Here is an 8644-nt window from a genome sequence, read left to right on the forward strand (position 1 = left end):
CTAATTTTCGATATATTAAAAAATGGATTTAAATTATTATTTTTTTTTTGATTTGACATTGAAATATAACGTTCATGCATATTTATTATATTTTATTTTATTTAAGAAGGTTAGATATAATTAAAATTAACACTAACATATTTGTAAAGCCCTGGGTGATAAGGCCTTCGGCTTTCATTTTCATTTATATTACTATTTGGGTACTAAAAATGTAAATGATTTAAATTAACTTTTTAATGTTTTCAAATGTACAATTATTTGTAATTTTTTAAAGTAAATAGTTTTTTTTTTTTTGTAAGCGAAGTTATTTTAATGAAAATTACGATAATTAAGGATAAATTCATGTATTGAACTACGAACTACGAGGTTTAAAGTTGTTAATGATTTCTTTTCCATTTTAGTACTGCATTTATAATAATTAAACTAATTTTTGTATATATGTGTATAAATACACTTGTGATATTTGTAATAAAGCAATTTGTTTTTAGCTTTTCAGCTTTATTTTTTATTTTTGCTATGACTGGAAGACTATTTCAATTACCAATTCTTTAAAATATATCTAACATATATTCATCTATTGAATATCAATGTTTATTTTATTTTTTTGCTACGGAAAATGTGATTTTTTTTTTTTTAGTAATCTAAAATAGCTTAAATTATTTTACAATGTTGATTTTTTTGATTTTCTTTTGCAAGACTGTTTTTAATTACATTTTGGTTTAAATATGTTAAACGCAAGTTCATGTATTGAACATTGAAAAGCGATTTTCACCCTCAATGTTTCTTTAATTATTTATTTTTATTTCATGCTGAAAATGTAAAAGATACAAAATTAAAAAACAATTTTTGTACATTTTTCAATTTAGAAATATTTGTCAATGCTCAAAATTTATTATAGTCCCAATAAGTGCATTAAATGTTTTCTTTTCGTGCAATGCAATTTTATTCACAATTCTGTTTAACACAAATTCATATCTTGAACTTCGAAATGCGATATTCATAACATACTCAGAGCTTATTTTATGAAAAGGACATCGCACATTTCAGTTAACTTCAACATTATATCTAGGCAACTCAATCGAGTTGTCGAGTTGGCTTTTGGCCTTATTTTGTGGACAGTTTTTATTTTGTATTTTTGTGGTGTTATTTTACTTTTGCATTTGATTAGCTCAGAGTTTTTGGGCTCTTTGTGGTCGCTGTCAGCTGACATATGTTGATTATGTGACTGCGTTTGCAGTGCGCGCTGATTTCTTTCATTAGCTGGCAAATGTTTGGTGGCCAACTGCTGAAACAGCTAAAACAGCTAAAACACCTGGTCAACTTCCGCTTTCTCTCGCTCTTTTTCACTCTCTTTCTCTTTTATACTCTGTGTGTGTGTGTGTGTGTGTGTGTGTGTGTGGCTGGGGAGTTCAAGTGCATGATGATGATGAGCGTGATGATAATAATAGAAGCACGTACTAGAGCGGGTTAGGTCAACAGCAGCAGTTGCATGTGTGGCAGCATCATCGCTGGACAGACAGACAGACAGACGGACAGACAGACGGACAGACGGACACATACCGCAAATGTGCGTACAACTCTCTGGTCAGCGAGATGTAAAGCAAACGATGCGAAAAAATGGTATTTGCACTGACATTTTAAGCTAAACGCAATATGTAGCGATGCGATGCGATGTGATGTGATATATATAGTATGTAGAGCTTTGTACATACATACATACATACATATGTTTATATATCTATGACAATATATCGTATACTATATCTATGTGCTTCTCTCTTAGAGGAAGGTGTACAGAGGGGGGGAAAGGAGCTTCGCTGACATGCAGGTCATCTAATTGGTTGCATTGCACGCTAGACAGGATATGGCAATCAACGAATGTCCAGCGGCTTATGTGTCCCTGTCCCAGCATGTCCTTTCTCCACTCTCCGCTCCCCTCCGACTCCACTTGCTCTACTGTCTACAGCTCGTACTTGTCGTCGTCGTTTCTCTTTCCAATTGCGGTGTTTGTTTGTCTGCAGCTAAAGCTTTAGCTACACGTACACATTCATCGAGATCTCTCTGTGTGTGTGTGTGTGTGTTTGTGCTCTGTGCTTGAGTGCATTTGTATTTTGACAGTTGAACAATGGGTAAAAAGAACATTATTTGGGCTTTTGCCTTATTATGTTCCAAGCAATTGAATACGTTTTCTCTCACATATATTCACCAAAGTATGTCTAAAGCACAAATGCATAAGAAAACTTTATTGCGATAATCTAATAAACAAGTTATTGTGCTCTAGACAGCTGAGTGAATGCTCATATTTGTGGTCTGAATAATAACAATTATTTTTCAATTAATTCAATATTTATTAACACTTCTTGCTCATGGCATTGAAATAATTGTGAAATTTGAACTTTTATATTTTCTTAATTCATGCAGTTATACTGCATTATTTTGTCACTATTGAGAGGGGAATATATTTGCAATAAAATAAAGAAGAAAATTTCAAATTGTGAGCAACACTTGAAGTTTGTAGAATAATTTTTCAGCTTGGCATAGTTTAAGAAATATTTAGCCGAAGTTCTTTGCAGATGTTGCTTTAGTACTAGGGCTAGTTTTTATTCTAATTATATCTAACTTTTTAAATAAAATAAATAAATAGGAAATATTATTTTCTTGAATTTTAATAAATTCTTAAATCACAAATTTATAAAAAAGCAAATCAAACAAAATAAAGTTCATTTTTTTTTTGTCACTATTGAAAGAGAAATGTGTTGGTAATAAAATATAGATCAAAATTTAACATTATGTGCTGTATTTGAAGTTCTTAGCATGATTATTCAGGATAGCATAAAATAAGAATTGTTGTTACCTTTAATTTTAATAAAGTCCCATATTAGAGATATGTAAATAAAAATGCAAGTGAAACAAAAAAATGTCATTATAGTATTTTTATTGACAGAGAAATATTTAAGCAATAAAATAAAGTAATAAATTGAAAATGATGGGCAATGCTTTATATTATAACTATTCAGAAAGAAAAGAAAGAAGAAATATCATTTTCTTTATTTTATAGTATAGTAAAAAAGTCAATTCCAACAAATCCATTGATATGATTTAATATTAAAGAAGTTACTATTTTTAAATTATATATAAATGTTTAGAAAACTAAACTCAGTTTTTCACCCACTGTGATTGAAAGCGTGCCTTGATAGAGAAGGCAACGAAGGGGCAGCTGGGAGCTGCAACCAAATATTTTTAGTTCTACTTGACTCGACGCACGGTGAGTACGGTGAACGTGGCGTTATACTTGGACCACACATCGATTGATGGCATAGCACATCGCTATTTTAACTACTTCTCGAATAAGCTTCACTTCATTCAGGATATAAAAAAGCATTAGTAAAATCTGTTGGCTGCCATTCACTTCAATTAAAACTTTTTGGGTTAGCGAATGCGAGTTGCCAAAACTAAATACCGAAAATAGAAATACAATTGTCTTCTATTGTCTTATATTTACAGCTCGTTAGTTGCAGTTGATTTTGACAGATGATTGAAATGATATTGCAAATGTAATAAATTGTAAATTGTCTATTAAAAATGTTTCTTATTAGCATTAGCTAGCTAATTATAATAAATTATTAATAGTTAATTATAATAATGAATAATAATTATTTTTAATTTATGAGAAGCATACATATTTTTTGAGTCTTTTTTTCTTTTTCTGTAAATTATATGCCGTATTACTTGATTAAATAAAATAAATAAATTTTACTTCATTTTCTGCTTAAGATCTTTTTCAAATTATACTATAAGATTTAGAGATTTTGTTAATCGAATTACCATTTATTTTTCACAATTTTGGTTTGTTTAATTTACATTTTTTTTAGGTCTATATTCAATAACATTTACTCAATATAATTTTGAAAAAATATTAACTTATGTTAGATGCAGTTAAAATAAATGTGTAATTGATTTTATTGCCTGCTTGTATTTATAATCTTCGTCTCGCATGTGATGCTAATTTAGTCAAATGCAAACATATTGATATGTGTATGTGTATAAAAAAAAAGTAAATGAAATAAAAGAAAACATAAATTATGCATACTAGATGCACGGCAAGTCACCTAAAAACAACCCAGATATGCAAGGCAAATGAAGGAGCAAAGGCTGACACTACGAATTTAAAGGACATTGCAGTGTTTGTTCCCATGTGCGTGAGTTTCGATGGAGTGCATTTCTGTGCATGTCCTGTGAACATGTTTGTGCCTCTGTGTGTGTGTGTGTGTGTTGGTGTGTGCGTGCGTGCGCGTCTGGCAAATGAAATTTATTGTAGCCATAAATTGTGTATTTGTATTTATTTATTGTATAGAATTAATTAATTTTGCAAATAAAATTGTGAATAAACCAATACACTGTGGACCGATGGAAATTTCAACTGCTTCACTTTATTCAAAACTCTCCAACGACAATGCTTATAATAAGCGCATTAGTTTTCCGTCTAATTTTTAAGGAAACACGTTCGAGTTTTATGATTATTGGGATTTAATATATGTACATCATTGTGCAGTCGAACTGGGCGAAGAATTTAACAAAAATAATTTTGTTAATATTTTTTTGTTGTAATATATTTTTTAAATTCTTGTCGGGACTTAGCGTTATGCAATTAGAATACATAGTTTTATGGTTTGACATTCAATAACTTTAAGAATATTCCTGCGTATACTTCATACTCTGAAAATATTACGCATACGTCATGAACTGCATTTACTTCGCACTCTAAAAATACTATGTGTATTTATTTAATAAATATACTGGGTGCACTCTATACTACAATTCTAAAAATATTACGTATACGTCATGAAACTCGCATATTTCACATTCTAAAAATTAACATATACGTGATGAACTTCTTATATTTCTTACTCTAAACGTATTGCGTATACTTTAGATACCAAACTACAAACTCTAAAAATATAATATTACGTATACTGTGTATAATTCATATTCTGAAAATGTTATGTATACGTCATATACTTTAAATACTAAATATACTGTATTCATAGAATATTACTTATACGTTAAATTCTGCGTTTACTACACACTGCAAATATTATATATGCGTATATTTCAAATTCTAAAAGTACTACGTAAACTTTATATAATAAATATATTGCGTATACTTCAAATTTTAAATGTACTACGTATACTTTATATAATAAATATATTGCGTATACTTCTTAGTTTCAAAATATTACCTATACTTAATACTCTAAATATTTGTTTAAATATGTTTAACAATTGATTTAAATTGTTACGAAGAGTTGCAACTAATCATAAATCAGCAGCAGCATTTATTAGTTAGCAAAAGTATTGTTTCTATCCATGACTGTCAAATACAAGTGTGTCTCCGTTAAAAATTAAGCCAAGTCCAAAAATATGTTCATATTAATTGCATTTTATACTAGCGACGTTCTACTGCATTTCTTAAATGTTGCTCCTAGCTAGTGAAGTGTAGCGTAGCATGTTGAGATGATAATAGAAATTGCGTTCGAGTGTTCAGAGGATCCCTCGACAGATTAACAAGAAGTGCACGAAAAAATGCTGACTCACTCAGTTGTTTGGCCAGCGTTTGGTTGCATCGGACCATCCGGTGGTGGCGGTGGCTGGAAAACGTTTCTTGTTGACATGCTACAAGTTAAATCCATTAAAAGTACGAAATGGAAATTAATTTTGGGCACACATACAGAATTTTTCGTGTGCTTTCATTACTGCATGAAAACCAGCCTCCCGTCTCATTCTTTCGTTCTCCCTCCGTCTCTCTCTCGCACTTTTTGTCACCCTGACAGAGTTCAACGCTGTGAGTCTGAGATTTTGAGCAGTTTGAGAAAGTGAAATGAGCTGTTTGTCAACGACTGAAGACTCACATCTGTGTCAGTGGCCTGCCTGGTCAACTGGGGTCTCCCTCTACTCTCTCTCTCTCTCCCCTATGTCCCCTGACACTCCTTCAGTTATTTGGCGTCCCCTGTGCTGAGGCTGCCACCCACAACGACAACGACAACGACGACGACGACAACGACGTTAATTTCAATTCCCATGGCCAGCGAAAACTGTTGGTTGCTCCGGTCTGGTCTGGTTTGGTCTGGTCTGGTCTGGTTGGTCGTTGACTCCAGGCCGCAACTAAATCAAGAGCTGCACGTGGCAGATGCGCTCAGTCTCGGGGCAGTCTGGCTCTCGCTATCGCACTTTTGGGTATGACATAGACATGAGCAATGTGCAATGGCCGATAAGCGAAAGAGAGGTAAAGAGTGCCTGATAAGAGGAGTGGAGGAGTGAAGGAGATGCTTCTCCACCTCTGGTAATTGGCCTGGCCAAGTCAAGTCAACCAACTTCGACGAATTGAAGCGTAATGGGCAACAGTTCAATAACTTTTTGGCATTGCCTTTGAGCCAAGAAGTCGTCTTATCTCACTTAGGATCCACAAAAAACACACACACACACACAAAAAAAAAAAAATTAATTATTTCCACTTGCCAACTATTCGTTATGCTCGTCAATCGCATTGCAATCTTTATGCTGCTTCATTTTATGCTATTTTTCGATTTTCTTTGAGGTAATCAAGTAATTGATTTGATGACTAACTTTATTGAAATGCTGATGTTTATCCAATAAAGTGTATTGTACATTTATGACAGCAGATCTCATAAAGTACAACAAATTACAATTGTATTATTGAATCCCCAAAGTTTATTTGCTCTTAAATAAAATACTTCGAAGCTATTCAAAAAACATATTCACCAACATTTCTAGTAATGATTATCTAATAAATCTATTAAAGTTATCTTGGCAAGCGTAGCTTCAGTTGAAGTACTAATAAAATTTAAATTTATTGCGGTTATTTAACAGTTAAGCAAAGTTAAAGGCAAGCAGCATAGAATGAAAATTCTGAAATAGAAATATTTCAAAATAACGAACTATATTTAAGTGTGAAAATAATGAATTATATTTAAGTTTAGAAAGAACAAACTATATTTATATATGAGAAAAATGATCGATATTCAAATTTGAATATAATAAATGATGTTCAAATAACGAACTTTGGCGTTAATCAATTAGGAAGTGATTTGCTGAATTTCTGCTTGCTGCTCATGTACATATGTTCGCCTGGTATTTTAAATGATGATTTGCCAATTTTACGCTTTAAGAGGCGTGAATTATCTCACATGACATTTTAGTCTTAAAAGTGCCACATCTCAAGATAACATACCAGGCGAACAGAAGTGTGCAGCAAGTAGATTAAACTGGCATTTTGTTAATCCATATGAAAGTACTTATTGTTGTTGTTGTTGTTGGCTACTTCAAGTTGTCATGAACGGCGAAAAAGTGTCAAGTCAGCTGGTGAAATACCAGGCGAACATAAATCAGCAGCAAGCAGAAATGACTAACGCAATGTTGATTTAACTTATTTCAGCCTAAAAGTATGCTGCGAAAAATGAACGCATCAAAAATTAAAATTATTGCCGTGACCTTTGCGCGGCAATTTAAAATTTTTGATTTGAAGAAAAATACAAAATTGAAGCACGAATTTACTTAAAAAAATTGAAATTTTGTAAGGTGAGCGAGAATTTGAAATTTCAAATTTAAGAGCAAATGACAGAAAAGTAAGTCCCTTGAAATAAATTTGATAGTCGTTACCTTCAAATTAGGCAAAAAGGTATTAGAAGTTTGTGACAACATCAAATAGTTATTATATATACATACATAAGACAGATGAAAGCATCTTTAACATTGTACAGTATTCATGATCAGCGACATGTCTATTTGTCTTTCTCGACTGTGGCTTTCTTAAATGTTTTGAAGCCACAATGCATTCATTCATTCATTCCTTTTTTTTTAATTCGCTTGTCGCGCATTCTCTCTCTCTCGCTTTATGCACAATGATATCGCAATACTATCGAGTGCTAGCGGAACTAGAAAGCAAATCCTTAGCACATGCATCAAAAGCCAAATTTAAAGGCAATGACTAATATTTTTGGCTATCAGCGGTGCCAAAAATGGCCAACGCTCCCTTCGACTGCATGCTGCTTGCATGCAGTTTGGCCTAGCCTCTGTGCTCCAGTCATTTTATGTCCACACACACACACACACGCATACTCTTACACATACATTCGCTGGCAATCCATACGCCATATAGCACGATATGCGCATATGTGCAACTGTGTGAATACATGGATACCTGGATGGGTTTTGCTGGGCAACCTTGTTGGGAGTTTTGCAATCCTCTTGCACTCCCTCTCTCTCGCTCTCTCGCACACTCTCTCGCTGGGGACGCTATCATTGCACATTGCACAAGTGCGCAAAATTTTGGACTCAATTCACGTGCTTGGCTGCTAAAATTGTTGGCAGCCTCCAGTCGGTCGGCTCGGTCGTCGTCCGCTTCATAAATTTGCACATTGAGTCGCCCTTTTGTGGTGTCGTGAGTTGGAGACGAAGACGGGGCGAGGAAGGAAGAGAGTCAGGGCAGTAGCTTGGCTGGTCTGTAAATGGCCAATGCCCCACAACATCGCCGCATCATGGCATCGACATTGCCATCGCCATCGACATCGCCATCGCCATCGCCATTGAGTATGGCATCGGTATACGCTATACGCTTCCTACATTA

The 8644-nt window shown here is 33.5% G+C and overlaps 1 long non-coding RNA gene across 1 annotated transcript; it reads right to left on the bottom strand.

Moving 5' to 3' along the window:
- Positions 1-5601: 5601 nt before the first annotated feature.
- Positions 5602-6322, bottom strand: LOC127566188 (uncharacterized). The gene is made up of 3 exons (XR_007955470.1): positions 5910-6322; positions 5730-5848; positions 5602-5673 (listed from the first exon to the last, which is right to left on the bottom strand). It is a non-coding gene; the product is annotated as an uncharacterized LOC127566188 (long non-coding RNA).
- Positions 6323-8644: the final 2322 nt, after the last annotated feature.

Source organism: Drosophila albomicans, chromosome X (assembly GCF_009650485.2).
Source record: "Drosophila albomicans strain 15112-1751.03 chromosome X, ASM965048v2, whole genome shotgun sequence".
Classification (NCBI taxonomy): Eukaryota; Metazoa; Arthropoda; class Insecta; order Diptera; family Drosophilidae; genus Drosophila; species Drosophila albomicans.